Source organism: Heterocephalus glaber, unplaced genomic scaffold, assembly GCF_053883595.1.
Source record: "Heterocephalus glaber isolate CG9 unplaced genomic scaffold, H.glaber_assembly_v1.0 deba00001724, whole genome shotgun sequence".
Classification (NCBI taxonomy): domain Eukaryota; kingdom Metazoa; phylum Chordata; class Mammalia; order Rodentia; family Bathyergidae; genus Heterocephalus; species Heterocephalus glaber.
The window spans coordinates 5,576,718-5,597,356 of NW_028258435.1; the positions used below are offsets into that span (position 1 = coordinate 5,576,718).

Below are 20,639 nucleotides of genomic sequence, written 5' to 3' on the forward strand. Positions count from 1 at the left end.
GATAAGGTACACAAGTAAAAGGTCTGCCCATGTTCAAGAAGGAAGCCACGCTTGCTCTGAAACGTGCGACACTTGGGAGAGCACAGTGATTGTTTCATGAACTGGAACCGACCTATTCCTCAGCTACCTTCTGCAGCGTCACCTCCAAGGAGCTTAGGCAGGAAGTCCATCACCACAGACACTAGATAGCCCATAATCACAAATGAAAGACTGGATGTCCGTAACTACAGATGGAGAGACCAGATGACCCCATAACCACACATTAGCAGACCTGATGTCCCATAATCACAAATGACAGACCGGATGTCCCCATAACCACAGACAGGTAGACCAGATGTCCATAACCACAGATGGGCAGACTGGATGTCCTGTAACAACGAGCCAGTTCAGCAGGTGAGTTAGGAAAGTTATCCCATGTTTCCAAACAGGCATTTTCAGGGATAGGACTTGAGAGACCAGAGGTGGGCTGGTAGGGGGTCTGGGGGGAGAGACAGAATCGCCTCAAGCTAGGCCCACAGGAGAAAGGCTTTGAGGACAGAGTCACCATCAAAGTCCTAAAGGGAACTCTGGGGAGAAGACATCAGGCCGTCTCCAGCTTGAATGAGAAACTAAATTTAATACGTGTGAAAGTTACTGGGAAAATAAACAGAAGACTTAGTCTTTACCAGGCATTCAGAGAAAAATTTAAATTCTTTACTCAGAGAGCAACAGGAACGGTTAGGGTTGGCCTTTAAGTCTCCCCTAAACTTACATCCTGAAGCCTTCTCCCTGGTGCCTCAGGATTCAGCCTTATTTGGAGATGAGACCTTCACAGAGGTGACCAAGTTGAAAGGGTAAGTGGTGTCCTTTAAAGAGGAAAGTGGAGATGGAGGCACAGGGACCAGGCCAGAAGGAGAGGGTGACAGAGCTGGGTGCTGTACTCGGAGCCCTGGAAGCAGCAGCCAGGAGAGGCCAGGCTGGCTAGGCAGAGCCACAGCACGGGCCAGCCTGGGACCCTGGCTCCAAGGCCAGTCTCCAGCTCACATCCTGGGAAGCCACGAGATTCCTGGCACTTTGCGCTGAGCCCTGGGAAAGTGACCTGGGATCCTGGGGCAACATGTGGTAGAAATCAGAAATGGACGTTTCTCATGGGATATTTACCAAACTCTGAAAATGCTCATAGTCTTTTCAGGAATCTGATTCTTTTCAGCTAATTTAATAAGTGTCAATGATTAACGTAATTGATTCTGGTTATGGTCCAATAATACACTTCACAGAAAGTATTGGTTTGAGCCCCTAAAATGAACTAGCCGAGGTGCCCTAAAGGAGAGGTAGGCCTTCCCAGTGCTGCCACCCTGCCACCCTAGGTCTCCAAACAGGAAGGGGTGGCGGAGGTCCTGCCCTTTCTGTGCCCCAGCAACCCCAGCCTGCTCCTGCTGCACTTCCTTCTTCCATGGTTTCCCCTGGCCCCACCTCTGCTTGGACCCAACTGCTCTGACTAAATGGGGTTTTAATTCATTAATCACATTCAGGTTATCACAGTGGATCCACCCAGGGCCATGCTGAAAGTCAGAAGCCCTGAAAGAAGACAGCAGTGGAGGAAAAGACACAGGGCTTTTATTATGCTGGGGCAGCTGAAATGAGGAGACCTGAAGACAGGAGAGGAACCGAGATTCAGGCCAGGAGAAATTACTTTACTTGGCAAACCAGAGTTCAGAAGCTAAGATGGGTGATTCCCTTCCTGAGGTTCATAGGTGGCAGAAACAGAGACAAAGTTGGTATCCGCCTGCCTCCGGGTGCAGACCTGCTCCCACCGTAAGTTCAGGAGGCTTTGGAGCCCACAGGCCCAGGCCCCTATACTTGGGGTCCCCCAAGACAGACGCCTGGGGGCTGGGGATTTAGCTCAGTGGTTTCGCCGCCTGCTGCGCAAGTGCAAGGACCCGAGTTCGATCCCTGGTACCAAAAAAAAAAAAAAGGACAGACGCCTGGGATAACCAGGAAACACGCAGCATGAGTTTCCCAAATCTGGGTATCCGTAACATGACTCAAGTCAATTTATAGTTCTTACTTAACAGCTGGCAAGGAGTTTTAGGGTGTTTGCCCGGTTGTGTTTTTAATATTTCTATCACTCTAAAATTCCAGTGGAACCACAAAATCTACTGGAAAAACAAAAACTACCAAGCTTTGCAGTTGAGGAAGAAGCATCAAAGTACAGGTTTATATTCAAGATCACAACTGTAATTCTTCACAGAGCTTTAGAATAATAAAAGCCTAGAGCCAAGACAAAAAAGGAAGAGCTGGTCCACATTTTCATCTCGACCCCTGCAGAGTAACACGCAGGCCACACTTAACCGTGAAAAGGTTTCTACAGAGAAAAATATCACGAGTGAAGACTTCATAATAAAGATCATCCTACTATAATCTTTAATGATGCGGATTTCTAAAATAAAATAATCTTTGCTTTTTCCACATTTATAAAAGTGATGTTTTAATTTACTTTTAAGTAAAAAAAACCCCACCCAAATATATGATTTACCATCAAGTTCAACATCACAAGGGCTGGGGATTTAGCTCAGTGGTCCCGCCACCCGCCTTGCAAGCGCAAGGACCCGAGTTTGATCCCCGGTACCAAACAAAATAAAACATCACAAGTCCATGCTGTTTGGTTTGAAAACCATGTGTAGTTTTGATTGTAGACTGAAAAAGTAACTGCACAGAAGGCACTGGCCAGCTATGAAGGCTAGGACACCTGTACTTGGTTCTTTCCGTGGGGTCTCCTTGTTTGTTTTGGTATCTGAGGACCTGTTTCTCACCGAGGAGACAGAGGACACTTGCAGATTTTCCTCTGCAAACAAGACATTTTGGAGGTGAACTGACTTTCTTCTCCGTGTTTTTTGATCACTACTTTCTCTCAATAAATCTGGATTTAAAAAAAAAGTATTCTGAGCATCTTTATGCATTATGTAAGATTTCCACTCATGTTTGGGTTCCACGGGTGAAAGCCCTTTGGAGGCTGACTGCAGAGTGACCCTCATTTTTACATTTCTCATTAGCATGGAGAATTTCTGCATGGCTGCTTGTGACAGAGGCCAAGTGACAGCCACGGACACCACTTTAATGAGCTCACAGTCCAGGAGGGGGGCACCCACAGTCCACCCTACAGGTCTCAGCCTCTGCTCCGCTCCAGGGGAGATACCAGTCTTAAAAATACACGTATTTATTTATTCATTCATTTCTTTATTTCTGTGTTGCTGGCGATTGAACTCAGAGCCTTCCCACTGAGCTATATCCCCAGTGCTTTTTTAATTTTGAGTCAGAGTCTCGCTAAGTCACTAAGTTACCCAGGTTGGGCTTGACCTTGTGATCCTCTTGCCTCAGCCTTCCAAGTTACTGGGATAACAGGTGTGTATTATCACGACTGGTTTAAAAATGAATTATTGAGAGCCAGACGTGGTGGCACATGCCTGTCATCCCAGTACTCGGGAGGCTGAGGCAGGAGGATTGCTGCGAGTCTGAGGCCAACCTGGGCTACATAGAAACAGATCCTGTCTCAAAAACAAAAATGAATTATCAGTTTTAAAAATTCAAACTGTAGGGCCGAGGATTTAGCTCAGTGGTTTCACTGCCTGCTGCGCAAGCGCAAGGACCTGAGTTCGATCCCTGGTACCTCCCCCCCCCCCAAATTAGAACTGTAATGGGTGCTCATGTTGAGTTCTAAGTTGGAAGACAGCACTGTTTTCTCCTGGAGGATGCATGGGTGAATGCATGGATTTAACGTCTCTGAAGCCATCTTTGGATTGGCCTCCATGGCACACTTAGTTCTGAATGATCAGGGCTTGATAATGGGGGTCACCAGTATGTTGCACACTCAAGGAGTGGTGTTTGGGAGTGGGTCACCATGCACTAGCGAGGCCACTGGAGAAGCTGGGGACACAGGATGGCGGGAGGAGGGACGGGACTGCAGACGGTGGTGGTGAGAGGCAGAGGGCCTGGGATGCCCCCCACTCTGTGTGTGTGAGATGTGGGTCTGTGCACCAGACCTGGGAGGAGGATGCATGAGGGAAGGGGGCGGAGGGCCCCGGTGCTGAGCCAGAGACCCCAGTGGGGCTGCTGAGTGGACACAGCAGGTCTGGAGCCCAGAGGGCGAGGGGCAGAGCTGAAAGAAGTCAACGTGAGGGGCGAGGGGAGGGGCCCCCAGGCTCCTGACGTGTGTCCCCACAAGGGTCATTTGATGGGACCTCTGAAACATCCGACGAGCCCCCGCTGAGACTGACCCCCCCCCCCACTAAGCCTTGCAGGCCTGGACCCAGAACCAACTCCCCAGCCTCTGTCTGAGCCCAGTAAACCCAGCTTAGGAAGATGAGGGAAACCTCTCACCAAGGTGACTCCTTTCCAATGTTTGCTTTAAGGAAAAAGTAAACTCGGTTGCTCTGTGGAGCAGAAAATTCACAGAACAAGAGCAGGGCCTTTCACATTGGGAGGCTCAATGGAGCCAAAGCAGAACAATGAAATCACCCAACTGTCTAAGAAGAACCTTCTTGGTTGGAATGCTGATTTTTTTTTTTTACTACTATGGATTGAGCTCAAAGCCTTCCCATGTAACTATTGTCGATAACCCAACAGAGCTTCCCTAGGCTCAAAACAGGCTGGGCTCAAGCTTGTGATCCTCCAGCCTCAGCTTCCCAGAGTGTTCAGGATCACAGGTGTGTGTCACCACATCCAGCTGGAATGCTGAATTTTTAAAACTTAAATCGAATTTTGTATGTTGATGGAGGGGATAAGATTAAAACATCCTGCTGAGCCCTGGACTAATACTGTATTCCAATATGTAAAATTTCAATTCAGGGAACAGGTCACCTGCCTGGAAACAAGAAGTTCAGGGCCATGCCGGGGTCCAGCTAGCGATGTGGCCACAGGACCCAAATGCCACATGCCCTCCGAAGCCTCTTCCATCAGATGCCCTGGTCAGGGAGGAGTGGACGGGATCCCAACCGGTCACACTGCTGGTGAGTTGTCCTCAACCACCACAAGCTAATTGCTTTTTTTGATGTCTAGTATTTTACCTTAAAACCTTTTTATAAATACACTTCACAGTCTACTCCTTACTAGCTGTAAACATGTTTAGCCAGGGGTGGTGGCACATGCCTGCCACCCCCGCAGGAGGCTGAAGCAGGAGGAGGATCGTCAAATGAAAAACAAAAAACTCCCCACCAAAACCAAAACACCTACCAGCTCTGAGCTGTGCACGTCTGAATACCAGCACTCCCAAGCCCCCAGTGCAGTTCACTGACGGTGTCACCCCAATATACCATGCTGAAACTTCAGCCCAGCATGATGGAATCAGGTGGCTTTTTGAGAGGTGAGGGCTGTGCTGTGAAGATGCCTCCCTGCATGGGGCCAGCACCCTCACCCAAGAGGCCCCCACTTAGACACAAAGTGGAGTGGTGACACATGTCACCCGGGAAGCACCCCCAATTGTCCTCCAGTCTGTCAGCACCTCCATGTAGAACTATGAGGAAGGTGTTTCCGCCCTCTATGGATCCTGTGAGAGCAGCTGGAACGGACACCTCCCAAAGGCTCGGCTAAATGGGGCCCTCGGATCAGCCAGGCAGGTGTGGTCAGTCACTGCACCTAGCCTGGCCCGTTTAGGTGTCATAGGGTACACTTACGGGGAATCTCGAAACAAGGACACATGTGGAGCAGAACAAGAGCCAAGTCTGCTGGAGCCGGAGATGGGAAGTGGTCCCTCTGCTCCGCCTCTCCTGACAGACAGCTGCCAGCCACTCCAGCAGCTAGGCTTGTGGAACAGTCTCAGGGTTCGAGCAGGGATGGGGTCCAAAGACAAGGGAAGTTGGAGGCTGATACTTCTGCGAGCCACGGACCTCCCGAATGCTGTTTCCAGAAAGCAACTGTCATGTTAAGAGAAAGTGGGTAATGCACCACTCTCCCTGTGTTCAGAGAATTTAATGAGATTGTGAACACGCTGCCGGGAAAAGGGGCTGCAGTGACACAGCTGCAGAGTCAGGTGCCAGCTGTGAGGCAAGGTCAGGGTGTCCGTGCCAGGCCCTCCTGCTGGAGAGCCACGTGTCCCCACTCACTCCGAGGAGGCTGCCCCTGGATGCAGGGTCCAGGTGCAGCTCCTGTGACCCAGCACGCAGGCACAGCCCTGTGTCATCTCTGCCTGAGGTCTGCTGTGGCTCTGTGCACAGAAGGCCCCAAAACACCCTGTCCCTAAGCTACAGCCTTGTCCCCCACTAAGTGTCCCCTCCTGCTCTCTGAGCTTCCTGACAGGTATGGGCTGTGGTGGCCACATCTCATCTGCAACCTGCAGGGCTCTGACCACAGCCTCCGGCCCCACCTCTCTTGCTGCCGGGCCAGCCCTGGAGACCCCATTTCTCTGTTCAGGCTCTTTGGGGTCTCTACAAAGAGCAAGTGAATGAGGTCCCTGCAATCCACACTGTCCTGTGGGGCCAGCAGAAGGGTAACAGTTGTCCTACCCAGCAGGCACCCCCAGGTCACTGTCATCTTTTAGGCCCCACTAAAAAGACAAAACGGCAACTCAGATACAATGATACATTTATTTGTTTTTTTTTTTTTTTTTGGTACCGGGGATTGAACTCAGGACCTTGCGCTTTCGAGACAGGAGCCGGAACCACTGAGCTAAATCCCCGGCCCTGATACATTTATTTTTAACTAATGTCAGGTGCCTTATCAGCGCCTTTGAAAAAGCAAATTCTCAAAAGTGAGTAATCAGAAAGCAGTATTACTTTAATTACGGATCCACCTGACTTTTGTTTAAATAACCCTACATAACAAACCCACACAATCCAATTCTCCAAACTTTTTTTACCAAAATGTGGGACGCGGCTGAGGATTTAGCTCATGGTTCTGCCGCCTGCCTTGAAAGCGCAAGATCCCAAGTTCAATCCCCGGTACAAAAAAAAAAAAAAGTGGGACACAAGGTTCCTGAAAGTTTCTAAAATGGAACAAAGAGAATCCCGAAGAAGGTTCCTCCCTCTCTAGCCTAGGGGTGACACAGGAAGACACTGTGTCCTGCCCAGCAGGGATTCCAAACGTGCTGGCTTTCGGTAGAACCAGCAGAGGAAAGAACTGTATCCAGGTGTCCAAAGCATCTGATTATTCCCCTAGAAAGTCCCAGATTCCTCCCCAGGAAAGTCCCTTTATGAAGCAACCAGAAGCCCCACTGTAAGGACTAACCAGCACCCTGCCACATGCAAGAGGCAATTCTTAAGCACACCCAAACCCCCACAGAGCCAGAATGGAAACGAGGCCCAGGAATCCTAAACAGAGGCAAAACAATGAGCTTTGTCTGAACAAGAGGACCCGCCCAGTCCTGGCAGGCTGGAGGCACAGATGCATGGGTGTCTCAAGTTATCTTCCCATCTCCACAGGCGCTGAGTAAACCCAGGAGCTAATATTTGCTTTGGACTGGCGTGTCCTGCCTAGAACTTACTTTCCCGGTGAGGCACATGTGCTGCCGGCCAAGCGCCAGTCTAAGGCCAGAGCAGTGTTTCTTCATTGTTCTCCTCCGAGAGCCCAGTGGGGAAACCACTTCTCACCTCCCATCACCCTGCTGCATCCCACTGAGAGGTGACTGAGGCCCCTGCGGGATCCTAAAGTGATCTTCAGCTCAGCTTTGCAGAGGCACCAGGTTTGCGTTTCGGATCTGGGAGCCCCACGTACCCTTCCCTTTGGAAGTCAGGAATGCCCCGGGGCTCCCTAAAACATGCCAGTCTCCAAGTGGCAAGTGGTCATCATATGCCCCGGGAAACTGGCAATTTACAAATCTGTTCAGCCACCTATCTTTCTGAGACACACATCACCACAAGCTCTACTGTCTGGCTGTCTGCTGTCTGGCTGGGTTTGAGATAGCAGAGAAAAAATAAAGATAGGTAGAAAGAAGACAAAGAAACCTACAACTCCGAGTCAGTGCCGCACCATGCTAATCACTTAAGAGGTGTTGTCAGCCCCAAGCTTACCTAGTCTATCTCAGTCCCCTTCAAACCTAAGGACTCCTACATAAGAGCGACTAAAGTTCAGAGCCTGCAGAGAAACTTCCAGCCATTGTCCTAAACTACAATAGCCCTAGGTTCTAGGATAAGCAGAGCCCGGCAGCAGACTCTCCATGGTAAGTAAGCTCGTCTTCCCCAAGTGCGAACAATAACCTGTGACTAAACCCCAGCAAGAACCTCATCTCACAGGAGCCCAATGGTCCTGAAGGCCATAAGGATTCACACAGCTACTGAAGCAGCCTGGGCCGCCTTAGCAGTCTCATGCTTCTGTGAGGGGCTCTGCCTGAACCCCGTGTAGGAGGGAGCCCCCAGCTGCTCAAGCTGGCATTCTTTCCTATTTCCCCTCTCTTCCTAATTCTGCCTAATAAACCTGCTCATGCCTCTCACGGACACATCCTGACCAGCGTCAAGGACCTATCGGGTGGGCCGTGTGGAGGTCCCCAGCTCTTCTTTCTAGGACCTCCTTAGATCTCATCCAGGGACAGGTTTGCTCAGGCTCAGGCCCTTTTCTGAATGTACCATTTCACCCAGGTCTGCATGTTAGGGGTAATTTCTGAGGTAGAAATGTCACCCTTGATTCAGAAGCACAGTCAGCATGGCCAGGGCTAGGACCCCACTCCAGAGATGCTCTGTCACGGTCGCTACTCTCTGTGGCTCTGGCTTCAGTCCCTGCATCCCTGGCTCAGGCCTGACCTCTGCAGCTGCTCTGCTCACACCTACATAGGACAGCAAGACCACAGGAGAACCGTGGGGCGGAGGAGATCAGGGCTGAGGCAAAGTGGATGACCAGCTGGGCAGAAGGCACCAAAGGTCACAGAAGCCCACGACTCATAGGTTGAGCGAGATGTTTCCTAAAAGAAAGAACGTGTGTGGGGGACAAGAAACCCAAAATGACTCCATAGCTCCTGAGCACCGCACAGGGAACCAATCAGAAGGTGTTATTCTCAGTCCTTCATTCGAATCTGACACTGTTTGAAGGACCAATCAGAAAATGCTATTTTCAATCCTTCATTTGCATGCAGGCACAACCAATCAAAAAATGTTATTCCTGATCCTTCACTTGCATCTAGCATGAAGCCAAGTAAGTTTTCCAGAGGACAATTGCCCCAGTGTCTTACTACATGAAAGGAAGCCAATCAGGGAATTCTGGGTGCAAACGACCCCTTTTCCCCTAGTACTGTAGCCTTTCCACTGTCTGGCTGTCACTCTTTCCCACTTTCAAAAAATGCATACTCTCACTGCCTTTTCTGTGTGTCTTGGCCAATTCTGTTCACGACACCAAGTACCTGGAAGGAAGCCCCCTGGGACCCCCAGCTGATAACAGTTTTATAGTGAGACAGGCCCTCCAGCAGGCTGGCTAAAGGACATGAAAAGAGCACGTCCCATTATGGCTGGGGAGGCAGGGAGGCCAGTGTCCCTGTTACTCACGCACAGGTGTGCTGGGGCAATGCAGGGCCAGACCTAGTGGGGGCACTGCACACGGCCCAGGAAAGGGCAGGGGTGCCCCTGGGGAAGCCAGCACACCTCCTTCCCACGGCCACAGCCCAGAAGGCAGCAGCACCCACACCCTGCTTCAGGGGCACAAAAGGCTCCAAAGTGAGACTTGTCCCAGACGGTGGCCTGAGCTCCTCCCTCCTCCGCAGCTGGTTGTCTCTTGGGGAAATATAAACAAGAGTTTGCGTGTGTTTCCCGCCCCCTCGTACCACACACAAGGCAGCCTGCTGCACCTCCGTCCTTAATTCACCTTTCACAGGGAGCACAGTCTAGATCTCATTTTCCACAGCAGTGGTGCCACAGACATTGTGCCCCTGTCCCTCAGTGCATATGCTGATGCCCGGGTCCCAGTGCGATGGCCTTAGAAGGGAAGACCTTCACTCCAGAAGAGTTCTGGAGAGGGGCCTTTGATGGGATTAGAGGACTCCAGAGCTGCTGCGCAAAGTGGCCAGGATGATGAGATGAGTGTGTTCCATGCAAGGGGGAGAATCCTGAGGGGATTCATGGCAATGTGTCTTTTACTCTAATGAAATGTTAAAAATGTAAACATTCTTGGCAGTTTTCTATCTGCCTTGTACTGTACATGTCCAGATGTGTTTGTACAAAGGCGAAGCCCCTGTTCACCTGCCCTAGGAAGGTCGGGCCACCCTTCTGACCTGTGTGGGGAGGGGAGGGTGCTGCATGTGGAAGTGACAGGCTGCAGTTGGGTTCCCACCTCTGCCACTCCACAGGGGACACCTGGACCAGTGTTCTGACTTCCTGGAGCCTCAGAGAGCCTGTGAGCACACTGAGGTGATAACACCAGCACCTGCCTCACAGGACGCTGTGAAGACTAAATGATGAGATTTACCAAGTCCAAAATGCATGAGCAGGAGGGGTGAGGACCAGGGCAGGCTGGGTGTGGGAACCAGGGGCTGGCTCAGAGGTGCCACGGCCCTGCCCTCTCTGGGAGACACTCAGGGGTTGGAGCTACCAAAGCCTCACTCCTTCCACACCAAGCAGAAGGGTCCAGAGAAGTGAGCCATCTGCCTGAAGTCACAGAGCCCAACTGGGAAGCAGGTAGGGACTCCCAGTTTCGTCCCCAGCTACCCTAAGACCCTTCACTTCCTCTGGCAGCTTCTTGGCCAAGTGCTACTTGAGGGTTGCCAGTGCGAGCTTGGTGAAGATGCTGGTATCATCTCCACAGAAAGATGGATTTGATTAGCAAAGCCTAAGTGTTAACATCCAGATAGCATGGCACGCTGTGTCTCCACGGACGATACTACAAGGCAGGGGAGGTTCCCCTTGGACACACCAGCCAGTGTGGCCCTGGGAAGGACAAGCCCAGTGTGTGGATCTCCCTCCCCTGACAACTGCTGACACCCAGATAGGACAGCAGACTTTGCAAATGCCTGGCGCGGCTGGGCTTCTTTGTTCTTGTCTGTCGGCCTGTGATTGGCTCCACTCGGCCCAGGGAGTCAAATTCCACCGTGGTTTCAGCAGCTCTGCCTGACTTGACACAGGGAGGGGACACATGGAACTGCACACACAAGAGAAGACGACTCCGGCCAGCTTTGGCCATACACGCTCACCTGGTCTACCTCACAGGGAGTTAAGGATCAGTCACCACTATGACAAGGAGAGGGTCATGTTTGTGGGGCATCTTTGGGGAGCAGTGGATGTGGATGCAGAGGTGGACTCCACTGGCCTGCTGGGTGGATCTACTGCCAACCTATTCTACTAGTCTACTGCACTGAGCTAGCCCCACTAACTTGCTATTCTAACTTACCTACAGCATTGATCTAAGTGCTAATCCACTCCACTAACCACTACCACAATAAACTACTCACCTACAGCACCAGCCTTCCACACTGACCTGCTGTGCAATCTGATGTACTAATCTGTTCTACTGACCTGCCATGTCTACTAATCCACACGAACCTAACCCGTGATCTACTGTAACCAACCACACTCACTCTAGCCCAGGCATTAACCTTTCTGCTCTGTTCCACCACTCATGGACTCTGCATCCTCCCTGAGCGTCACCCTAGTGCCACAGACCAGGAAGGCGGCTGCCCAGGTTGGAACAGACAGAAAGGGGCAGAAGCCTTGATGCCCCTTCCTGTGCTGCCCACCTTCCCTCCCTCTCCAGCAGCACTTTGAGCCTAAGAGAAGTGCCCAGGAACTAAGCATAGTGGCATATGCCTGTAAGCCCGGCATGCTGAGAGGTTGAGGAAGGAAGATCACAAGGTTTGAGCTCAGCCTTAGCAACCTGCTGAGAGCCAGATTAAGGAAAAAAAAAAAATCTGCCCTGTCCAACCGTTGGGCTAAGCCTGACCGCGAGCAACTGGGCCCACTTGCCCCAGTCAGCTGTGACCCGGATGATCAGAGTCATGTGGAACCACGTGTGCTGCCAGCCAGGGGAAGAGTCTTTCACTCCAGTCATATGGAAATGGCCAGCTGGCATGGGATTGCTCTGGTAGCTGCTCCAGGTCTCGAGTGCCTACAGCCCTCGGCCCTTGGTGTTACAGCTCAGGGATCTGGGTGCCTCCAGCCCTTGGCTTTTGATCTTACAGCTCCGGGCTCCAGGTGTTCACAACTCTCAGCCCTTCATGTGACAGCTCTGGGGATCCATGGGCTGACAACCTTGGCCCTCAGTGTGACAGCTCCTCCGGGCCCAAAGCCACCCATCAGCAGCTCAGCAGTGCGTGCTGTTCCTTGGTAACCATCTGGAACTCTTCCCTGCAGCTTCCACTGGTCTCCGTGGATCCCTCACATATCGCCAGTCACTGCCAGTTGTGTCCACTAGTCACTGATGCCACAAATCATCGCCGGTCCGGTCATCATCACCAGCCAATGACGCCAGTCTTCACCACTTCAGGGCCATTCACAGGACAATCGGGATGAAACCAACACAGGAGATTAGGGTCCTAGGAGAGCCCTAGTAGACCGACAGACCTGTGAGGCCGGGTCTGCTGCTTATATAGAGCAGCAGCATGCCTGTGATTGGTCCAAATTGTTTCCAATTCAAGCTTTCTGTGACCAAAGCAGATACTGCCTTCCCGAGCTGTGCACCTGTCCAAGACAGCTGCAGTGGAATCTGTTCATCAGCACCTCCCACTTCTGGCTGTCCCAGGGAAAAGGGAAGAGTTGGTGGTCTCTGCTCTGTCACAGGTGGATGTAGTCAGGGGCTCATGGGATGGTAGAGGTTGATGCTTCCGAAATCCAGGGGTAGGTGGGCAGGCTGGAGGCCTAGCAGTTCACATTCAAAGGTGGCCAGCTGGCGGAATCCTTCCTGCTCAGGAGCAGCCCACCTCTGTCCCTTAAGGACTTCAACTGATTGGATAAGGCCCACCATGTCACCGAGCACAATCAGCTTTACTCAAAGTCTACAGATTTAAATATTAATCTCATTTTTGAATGCCTACCCAGAAGCAGCTGAGTGATGCCTGAGCACATTTCTGGGGCCATGGCCTGAACCATCACAGACTGGCAGGCAGCAGGGCTGAGGACGGGAACTGTAGCCCACTCCTTATGACTGGCATCATCATTTAAACAACTGAAAGCAGGTTAACTGAGGTTGCTCCTGCAGAAGCCGAGCAAGTTCAGCCAAATAAATGTCATCCATGGGGCCTCACCCATGGCCAAGCCAACTGGGCAGAGGGAAACGGGCTCTGTATTAACCACTCCCCTAAAAGCCACCGCCTCACCCAAATGTTCTGACTTCTGCCTCTGTTTTTCTAAAAGCCTCAAATCTGGGTGTGCTTGAATAGCCCTCACTGAGAAAATGGATCATGAACTGGACAATGGAGAGGCTCTCAGTTTCTAACTACTGCGGCTCTTGCACACACAGAACCAGAGCATTCAGGAAGGGAAGAGCAGCCCAGGCCAGCCCAGAAGAGAGGGGACTATGTAAAGTATGAAACAGGGGCTCCATCTCGGAGGAAATGCCATGGTGAAGGAGGAGGGAGGGAGCCGGCCCATCCCAGGGGACATCAGAGGACAAGGGAAGGCACCTGGGGGAAGGTTCCCACAGCGCCCATGCAAAACCACCTCAGAAAGGGCACAGAAATAAGTCTCAGAAAAGGTGGTTCCTCTGAAAGTTTTTCTTCTAGGAGGATGGGATTGAACCCTGAACCCAGGGCCTTAGATGTGCTGCTAGGCAAGTGCTCCACCACCAAGCTGCGTCCCCTAGTCTTTTACTTTATTTTACGTTTGAGTCAATGTCTTGCTAAGTTGCCCAGGCTAGGCCCCAACTTGCAATCCTCCTGCCTCAGCCTCCTGGGTAGCTGAGATCACAGGTGTGTACCACCACACCCAGGTCTTCCAAAAGTCTCAAGGTGCCTGCCGCATTTTCCCTCAGTTTATTCCACAGTGCTACCCTTGGCGATGGTACAGCAAGGTCTGCCCTCTGTGCCCTGAGGTTTGGTGCTCTAGTGGGTGTACAGCCCACCCCAGTGTGCAGGTGTGAAGCCCAGTGCAGCAAAGAGTAAAGGGCTAGTTTGTCCACTGTCCAGACACTGGCCAGGCGTGAGCCCGAAAGGCTGGAAGAACAGTCTCTCAGTCATTGCTGGCTAAGCCTTGTTCTTCCAGGCTGCTTAGCCCTGTTCCAAGGGCTGCTTAGACACAGAACTCTGGAAATCTCATAGTAAAGAGGGCTTCTCTAAGACTAGAAAGAATAACGAGGAAGTTGGATGTTCAAACTCATTCTGTCTGAGCCTGTGAGAGGAGAGGTGTGGGTCTCCTGGTGGGGCTCTTCTTGTGGCTCTCTCCTTCCCTATAACCCTCTCTCCTGGAACCAACCCTGTTTTTAAACCATGAGCAGGGCAGCAAGGAGCACAGTACTGCAAAGGAACTTCCAGCACTGCTGGGTGGGCCTCACAGCCTGACCCTCCCTGGACAGTGAACACCACATAGCATGGTGGTGCGCATCAGTGCCTGACACTTAACAAAGACTCCAGGGATGGATGGGTGGATGAATGGATGGGTGGGTGGATCCGTGGTGAGTAAATGAACAGATGTATGTGTGTTTGGACGACTGAATGGATGGATGGATGAGTATGGATGGATGGATGGGTGAGTGGATGGAGGGAGAGATGGACAGATGTATGTATGTATGTATTTATGGGTGAATGGACAGATGGACAGATGCATGTGGATGGTTGGATAGACGATGGGGATGGACAGATGGATAGATGGATGGGTGGATGGATTTGTGGATGGGTCAGTAGTGGATAGGTGGGTGGGCAGGTGGATGGATGGGTGGGTGCATGTGTGGATGGATGAATGGATGGGTGGGTGGGTGGAAGGATAAATGATTGGGGTGACACAGGCACTGATTTCAGAAAATTACACAATTCAAAACACAACAGACATTTCTCAGACAAAGAAGTAAAAACAGCAAATAAACATATGAGAAAATGTTCAACATCACTGGTCATTCGAGAGATGCAAATGAAAACAATGCAGATATTCGACCTCACTCTAGAAAGAACAGTTGCTAACAAGAAATCAACCAATAACAAATGCTGGTGGTGTTGTGGGGAGAAAGGAACCCTTCTCCATTGTTGGTGGGAGTGTAGACTGGTGTAACCACTGTGGAAATCAGTATGGAGATACCTCAATAAAACTAGGATTAGAGGTCCCATTTGACCCAGTTATTTCCCTGCTGGGTATCTTCCCAAAAGAATTAAAAAAATCATACCACAGTGATATATGTGCATCCATGTTTATGGTGGCACAGTTTGTAATAGCTAAAGCTTGGAAACAGCACAATTGCCCATCAGCTGGAGACTGGATAAAGACATGTTTTGTTTTTTTTTTTTAATATAAAATAGAGTACTCCTCAGATACAAAGAATGAGAAACTAGAGACATTCATAGCTAAACGGATGCACATGGAGGCCATACTCTTAAATGAAATAAATAAGACACTTGTAAATACCGAATAGTTTCTCTGGTGTGAGAAACTATAAGTGTAAATAAGGATCAAAATGATAATGTGAAATAGGAAGAAAAGGTCCAAAGGGGAAGGGGAAGTAGGAGGGGTAGGGGAAAGGAAAGAAGGGAAAGGAATAAATATGAGAAAAGGAAAAAACGGAAACAAAGTCTTTGTAAATAGGGAGGGGTGGAGGGGTTGAAGGGAGGGCAGGGGAATGGGGAAAAGAATAAGAACCAAGATACATCATGTAAAGGTACAAATTCCCAATGATGAATGTCATCATATTGTATACCTAAAATGTACCAATAAACTTAATGAAAAAGTTAAAAATACACACACACACAAAAGACCAAACGTTCAAGGTTAATGTTTCCCTGTTGCCATGCCAATACAAACATCTGACATCTGAAAAAGTAACATGGTGACTAACTATATCTGCTTTAATTGTTATTTTAAAAGTTAAGAGTGGTGCTCTACTGGTTATGGGCTTTTAGAAATATTTGCTTCACTCCAGGAAGCAACAGCCTAATCTGACATCCTAAAACACCGTGGGCTTTGACTGGGCACAAGACCATGACTTTAATGACAAGATGGTCAGGTGCCCTTTGACCTTGCCTCCCACTGAAGAAACACCAGGTACTCACATTTCATCTCAAGAAACCTTCCTGCCTGAGAACTGCGGGAGTCTTGCTTTTTCCCCTACAGGCAGGAAAAACACTAACCTCAGATCTCCCATTATTGCTAAGACAAAGCATTCCATTTCTACCACGGTCAGCCTTATTTCTAGAGCAGGTCTGAATTTCCACATTTACTATTCTTCATTCTTAGTAACGGACATTGATCTATACTGATGCCGCATGTTAGAAAAGGAGGCTTGTTTCTAAAAATAAAGAAGGGGCTTTCAGAAGAAAGGAAAAGCGCCTGCAATAATGGGGCATTTCCACGTCCCAGGCTCAAAAGGAAAAATGAGAGGCTTCTTAAACATCTGGTTTGGTCTATCGATGAAAACAGCCAATCCAACATGGAAAATTGTACTTCGTGGTAGCTCCATTTGCACCACAAGTCCACTTCAATTAAAGTCAGCACAATAAATATGGAGAGGATCTCACCCTGTGAGCTCACAGCCTGCTCTACCTCAGAAGAAATACCCTGTTGTGTATTACAGGGGAGGTAGGTGTATTACTGAATAGACAAACTATAAAACTATGTTGCAGATTTATTTTATTTTTGTGGTACTTGGGATTGATCTCAGGGCTTTTGCATTGAGCTACATTCATAGCCCCTTTTAAAAATTAATTAAGACAAGGTCTCACTTAGTCACTATGTTACCCAGACTGGACTTGAACTTCTGACTCTTCTGCCTGGGTACTGAGATTACAGGTATGTCCTACCATATCCAGCTTGTTAACAGATTTTAAAACATAGAAAATACATTATACTTTCTATGAGCAGGAAAGCTTATCAGGACCCAGTTTTTGAAAAAAAGATACACGATAGACAGATACACAAATATCTACATGTTTGTGTGCACATATACAGGTGCTTGTGTAAATATGCACCAACAAGGTAGTGGTTTTCTCCATTACAGGAATGTGAGGTTTATTGTTTTGTTCATCTGTATTTTCAAATGTTTCTTCCATGAACACATACAAAATTTTTTAAATGTTGTAAAAGAAAAAAAACCTTGGGTACAATTAGTGGGTAAGAGAGCGGGTTTCATAACTCCTGAGCTTGCAGCCCCACAGAGAAAAAGCTGGGAACCCCTCACCCCCACCCGTGCTTCCAGCAGGAATGGCTCAGGTGACGCATGTGTGCCTGATAAAACTCCACTCCTACAGGAGGCAAACAATGATGACTACTTGAGAGGTCTCAGGACAGAAGGCAGCGGGGCACATTTCCAAAGATCTCACAAATTTATGGATCTGCAGGAGGTAAACAGGAAGCGCTCAAAGCACAGGGCCAGAGGATCTGGAGCATAAGTCATGGCCATGGCCCAGGGCCACAAGAGACTGCATGGTTTACATCCTTGGCAAAAACTCTTCAGAAACACAGCTGATCTCCCATCCCCTGAAGCTACTGGTCCAACCCGAGGATTAAGGATCCCTTCTGGCTTTCCCTGTTGCAATTATCCAGGGCAGACTCTACTAATCTCCAGGGAGGATCCCAAGCCAATCCAGTTGACACAATCAAGCTTAATCATCACAGGGATCTTAAAGCACTAGATTGTGAACAATTCAGTTGGTGGCAACCACTCCCCTCTTCTGTTGGGTTAGCAAGCAACCTTAGGCAGATATGAACAGTTGTGGCCCAGCCCACATAGCCCACTCCATGACCACATAGCCCACTCCATGCAGGACCCACAGGAAGAGCTGTCTTGTTAAGCGCATCTGCGAGGGTAGAATATGCCATTGAGCCTGTGTGTGGCTCACCACAGGACTGTGCTTACACCACCTGATACATGGTGTTTGAGACACAGAGGAAACATCACCAGCATGGAGTCCTTTCCAATTTTTTAAAAAATCTGAACTTGAGAATGTGAACTCAGTCTGAATTTTATTCTCATTGTTATTTCTTACCACACCTTGTTGCAGAAGAATGTAAAGAAGGTTCAAAAACATTGCGTAAAGAGGTAAAGAGTACGTGGTGACTTGTGCTTTCCAACGAGATAGAACAACAGGGGCAAGACTCACTCAATGAAACTGAAAACAGCAACAAAAGCAAAGATTAATTCATCTGAAAATCAATTTTCACAGAGCAGTAAAACTGATAAACCTTCGGAGAGCTGATGAAGGGAAAAAAGAGATGAAGCCAATTTCTACTGGCAGGGAGGAGAGGGCTGACATTCCTAGAGATTGTTCAGACAATAAGAGAGCAGCAGAAAGCACCCTGAAGTCAGGCGTGATGCACACCTGTCATCACAGCACTCTGGGAGGCTGAGGCTGGAGCACCGCAAGTTCTAGCCCAGCCCAGGCAATTTAGTGGCTTAACAAAATCATGTCCTCAAATAAAAAGTAAAAAGGGAAGGGAATGTAGCTCAGTGTGAAGGCCTTGTATTCCATCCCCAGAATCAGAAAAAAGGAAAAGAATAAAATCCTTCATAAGCAGAGATGCACAAGTCTACATGGGCAGGATGTGAATGGCCACCAGGAGCCAGGGACGAGGGGTGCTCGGTCACCATCATGAAGGGAGGACAAGAAAGAACTCGCTGCAGTGCAGCTCCAGGCCTCAATGGGACTTCTTTCCCCCTGAAGTGTGATTTACTGTAATAAGGGACCAGTCCTCAGTTAGGCTTCTACTTCAGCCTGACCGTGGTACAAAAGGCAGATGACCTGGGCTCACCAAGGTCACCCACTGTGACCCACCAGACACACCCAGAAGTGGGCTCCACCAACCTCCTGGGGTGCATCCCAGCGAAAAGTCCCTGCTCCACAGGGGCCTGTACACAAATGCTGTGTTTATCTCTGGCTAGCTGGCTATCTGCGGCCTTTTAAGGAACACCCAGCCCCGGACCCCCAGACAGGCACAGGGCGGGATCCCCGCCATCCAGGAGCTGATGAGCAGGGCTATGGTGAGATGTGGAAAAAATGAGAAACAAAGAAGTTCCCAGTAAATCCTGGGGACAAGAGGACAGGGTCTGTCTGTGCATCCTCTGCCCGTGTCTCTGGGGCAAGTTCTGGAGGTCAGCCTATCTCTGCATGTGGGGCCACTGATTCATCAGGGAGAAGGGTGTGTTTCCAACACACTGCCCCCTGATCCTGTATCTACGTCAGGACAGGAAAACTGTGATCTGACCAGCATCTGGGCTTCCCTAACTCTTCCCAGTTTCAACTTGTGTCACATAAACCAGCCCTGTGCTGAGACACCTGCCCCCCCCCCCCCGCCCGCCCCGTTTCGGCCGCTGAAGATAGACCAGGTGACTAGGGGGAAAATGACTCCTATGTTTCAAAATAAACATCCAGTGGGCATGGTGGCACATGCCTGTGAGCCCAGAATTCGGGAGGCTGAGGCGGGAGGACTGACAGGCCAGCCTTACCTACACAGGTGAGAGCCTGTCTCAAAAACACAAAAGCAGGGCCGAGTATTTAGCTCAGTGGTTCTGCTGCCTGCCTTGAGAGTGCAAGGTCCCGAGTTTGATCCCTGGTACCAAGACAAAACGAAACAAAACACAAAAGGAAAACAAAACCAAACCCCCAACAAAATACCCAGGCAGAGGAAGTATAATGCATTGGAATGATAAATCTGGAAAGACTTTAAGCCATCAGTGATGTTATTTGGAGGACTAAAATGAACTTCACGCCCTGCCATACCCGGTGGAGTCTGCAGCAGTAGCTTGCAACACAGAGCTGAGGGATCAGCACCAGTCCAGCGGACCCTGGGGCTGGGTCCACCCAGAGACACTTGAACACGCAGAACACCTCAACTGTTTATGCATCACAGTAAAATTTAACTGCTCTTGAATCAAATTCACCAAAAAAGTTACTTTTAAATAAATCACATTTTCTTCTCTACCCTAAGAGCACATGAAATAACTGTTAAAATAATCAGGTGACCTGGACATCATGCACTACAACAGACCTCCTGTCTGAACGGAAAACCTGCTCCATACACTAAGTAGGAGAGGGGCAAAGAGCTCCTAATGCATAAAATACGTCTAGGTCCCCAGCCCCGAGTTCTGGCCCCAGAGCCCTGCAGGGGCCACAGCTCAAGGTTATCCATTTAAGTCTATTTTAGTTTCTCTTTATTGTCAAGTGCAAAAGAAAATGTCTGATTTCTCCACTCAGATGGAAGCTTTTCTGAGTAGCCCATGGGAATCAAGGTATGCAGTGCTTCCAGCTCATACTTGTTTTACAATTACTGAGATCACCCTGGATTTTGTGTCTGTTTTGTCTACATTTTTAATGGTGTACCTGGAATCTGGGAAGGGCCAGCTCTGGTCTCCCTGCTTGCCTGACATCCTTGTCTGCTGACAAATCTAATAAAAGCCCAAGGAAATCTGAGAAGTCCAGGCCCAGATGAGGAACCACCCAGACGGCCTGTAATCTAGCACTCAGGAGGCTGAGGCAGGAGGATCTAGAGTTTGAGGCCAGCCTGGCCTGCACAGCAAGCAGGCCAGCCTAGACTTAGGAAGACACTGTCTCAAAAAAGTGAGTTTAAGGGCCGGGGATTTAGCTCAGTGGTTTTGCTGCCTGCTGCGAAAGAGCAAAGATCTGAGTT

General features: G+C 49.6%; 1 protein-coding gene across 3 annotated transcripts in view; it reads right to left on the reverse strand.

Moving 5' to 3' along the window:
• The window catches only part of Pxdn (peroxidasin), a 70,159-nt gene that overhangs the window by 45,028 nt on the left and 4,492 nt on the right, over positions 1-20,639 (reverse strand). The gene's annotated exons all lie outside the window — the stretch shown is intronic.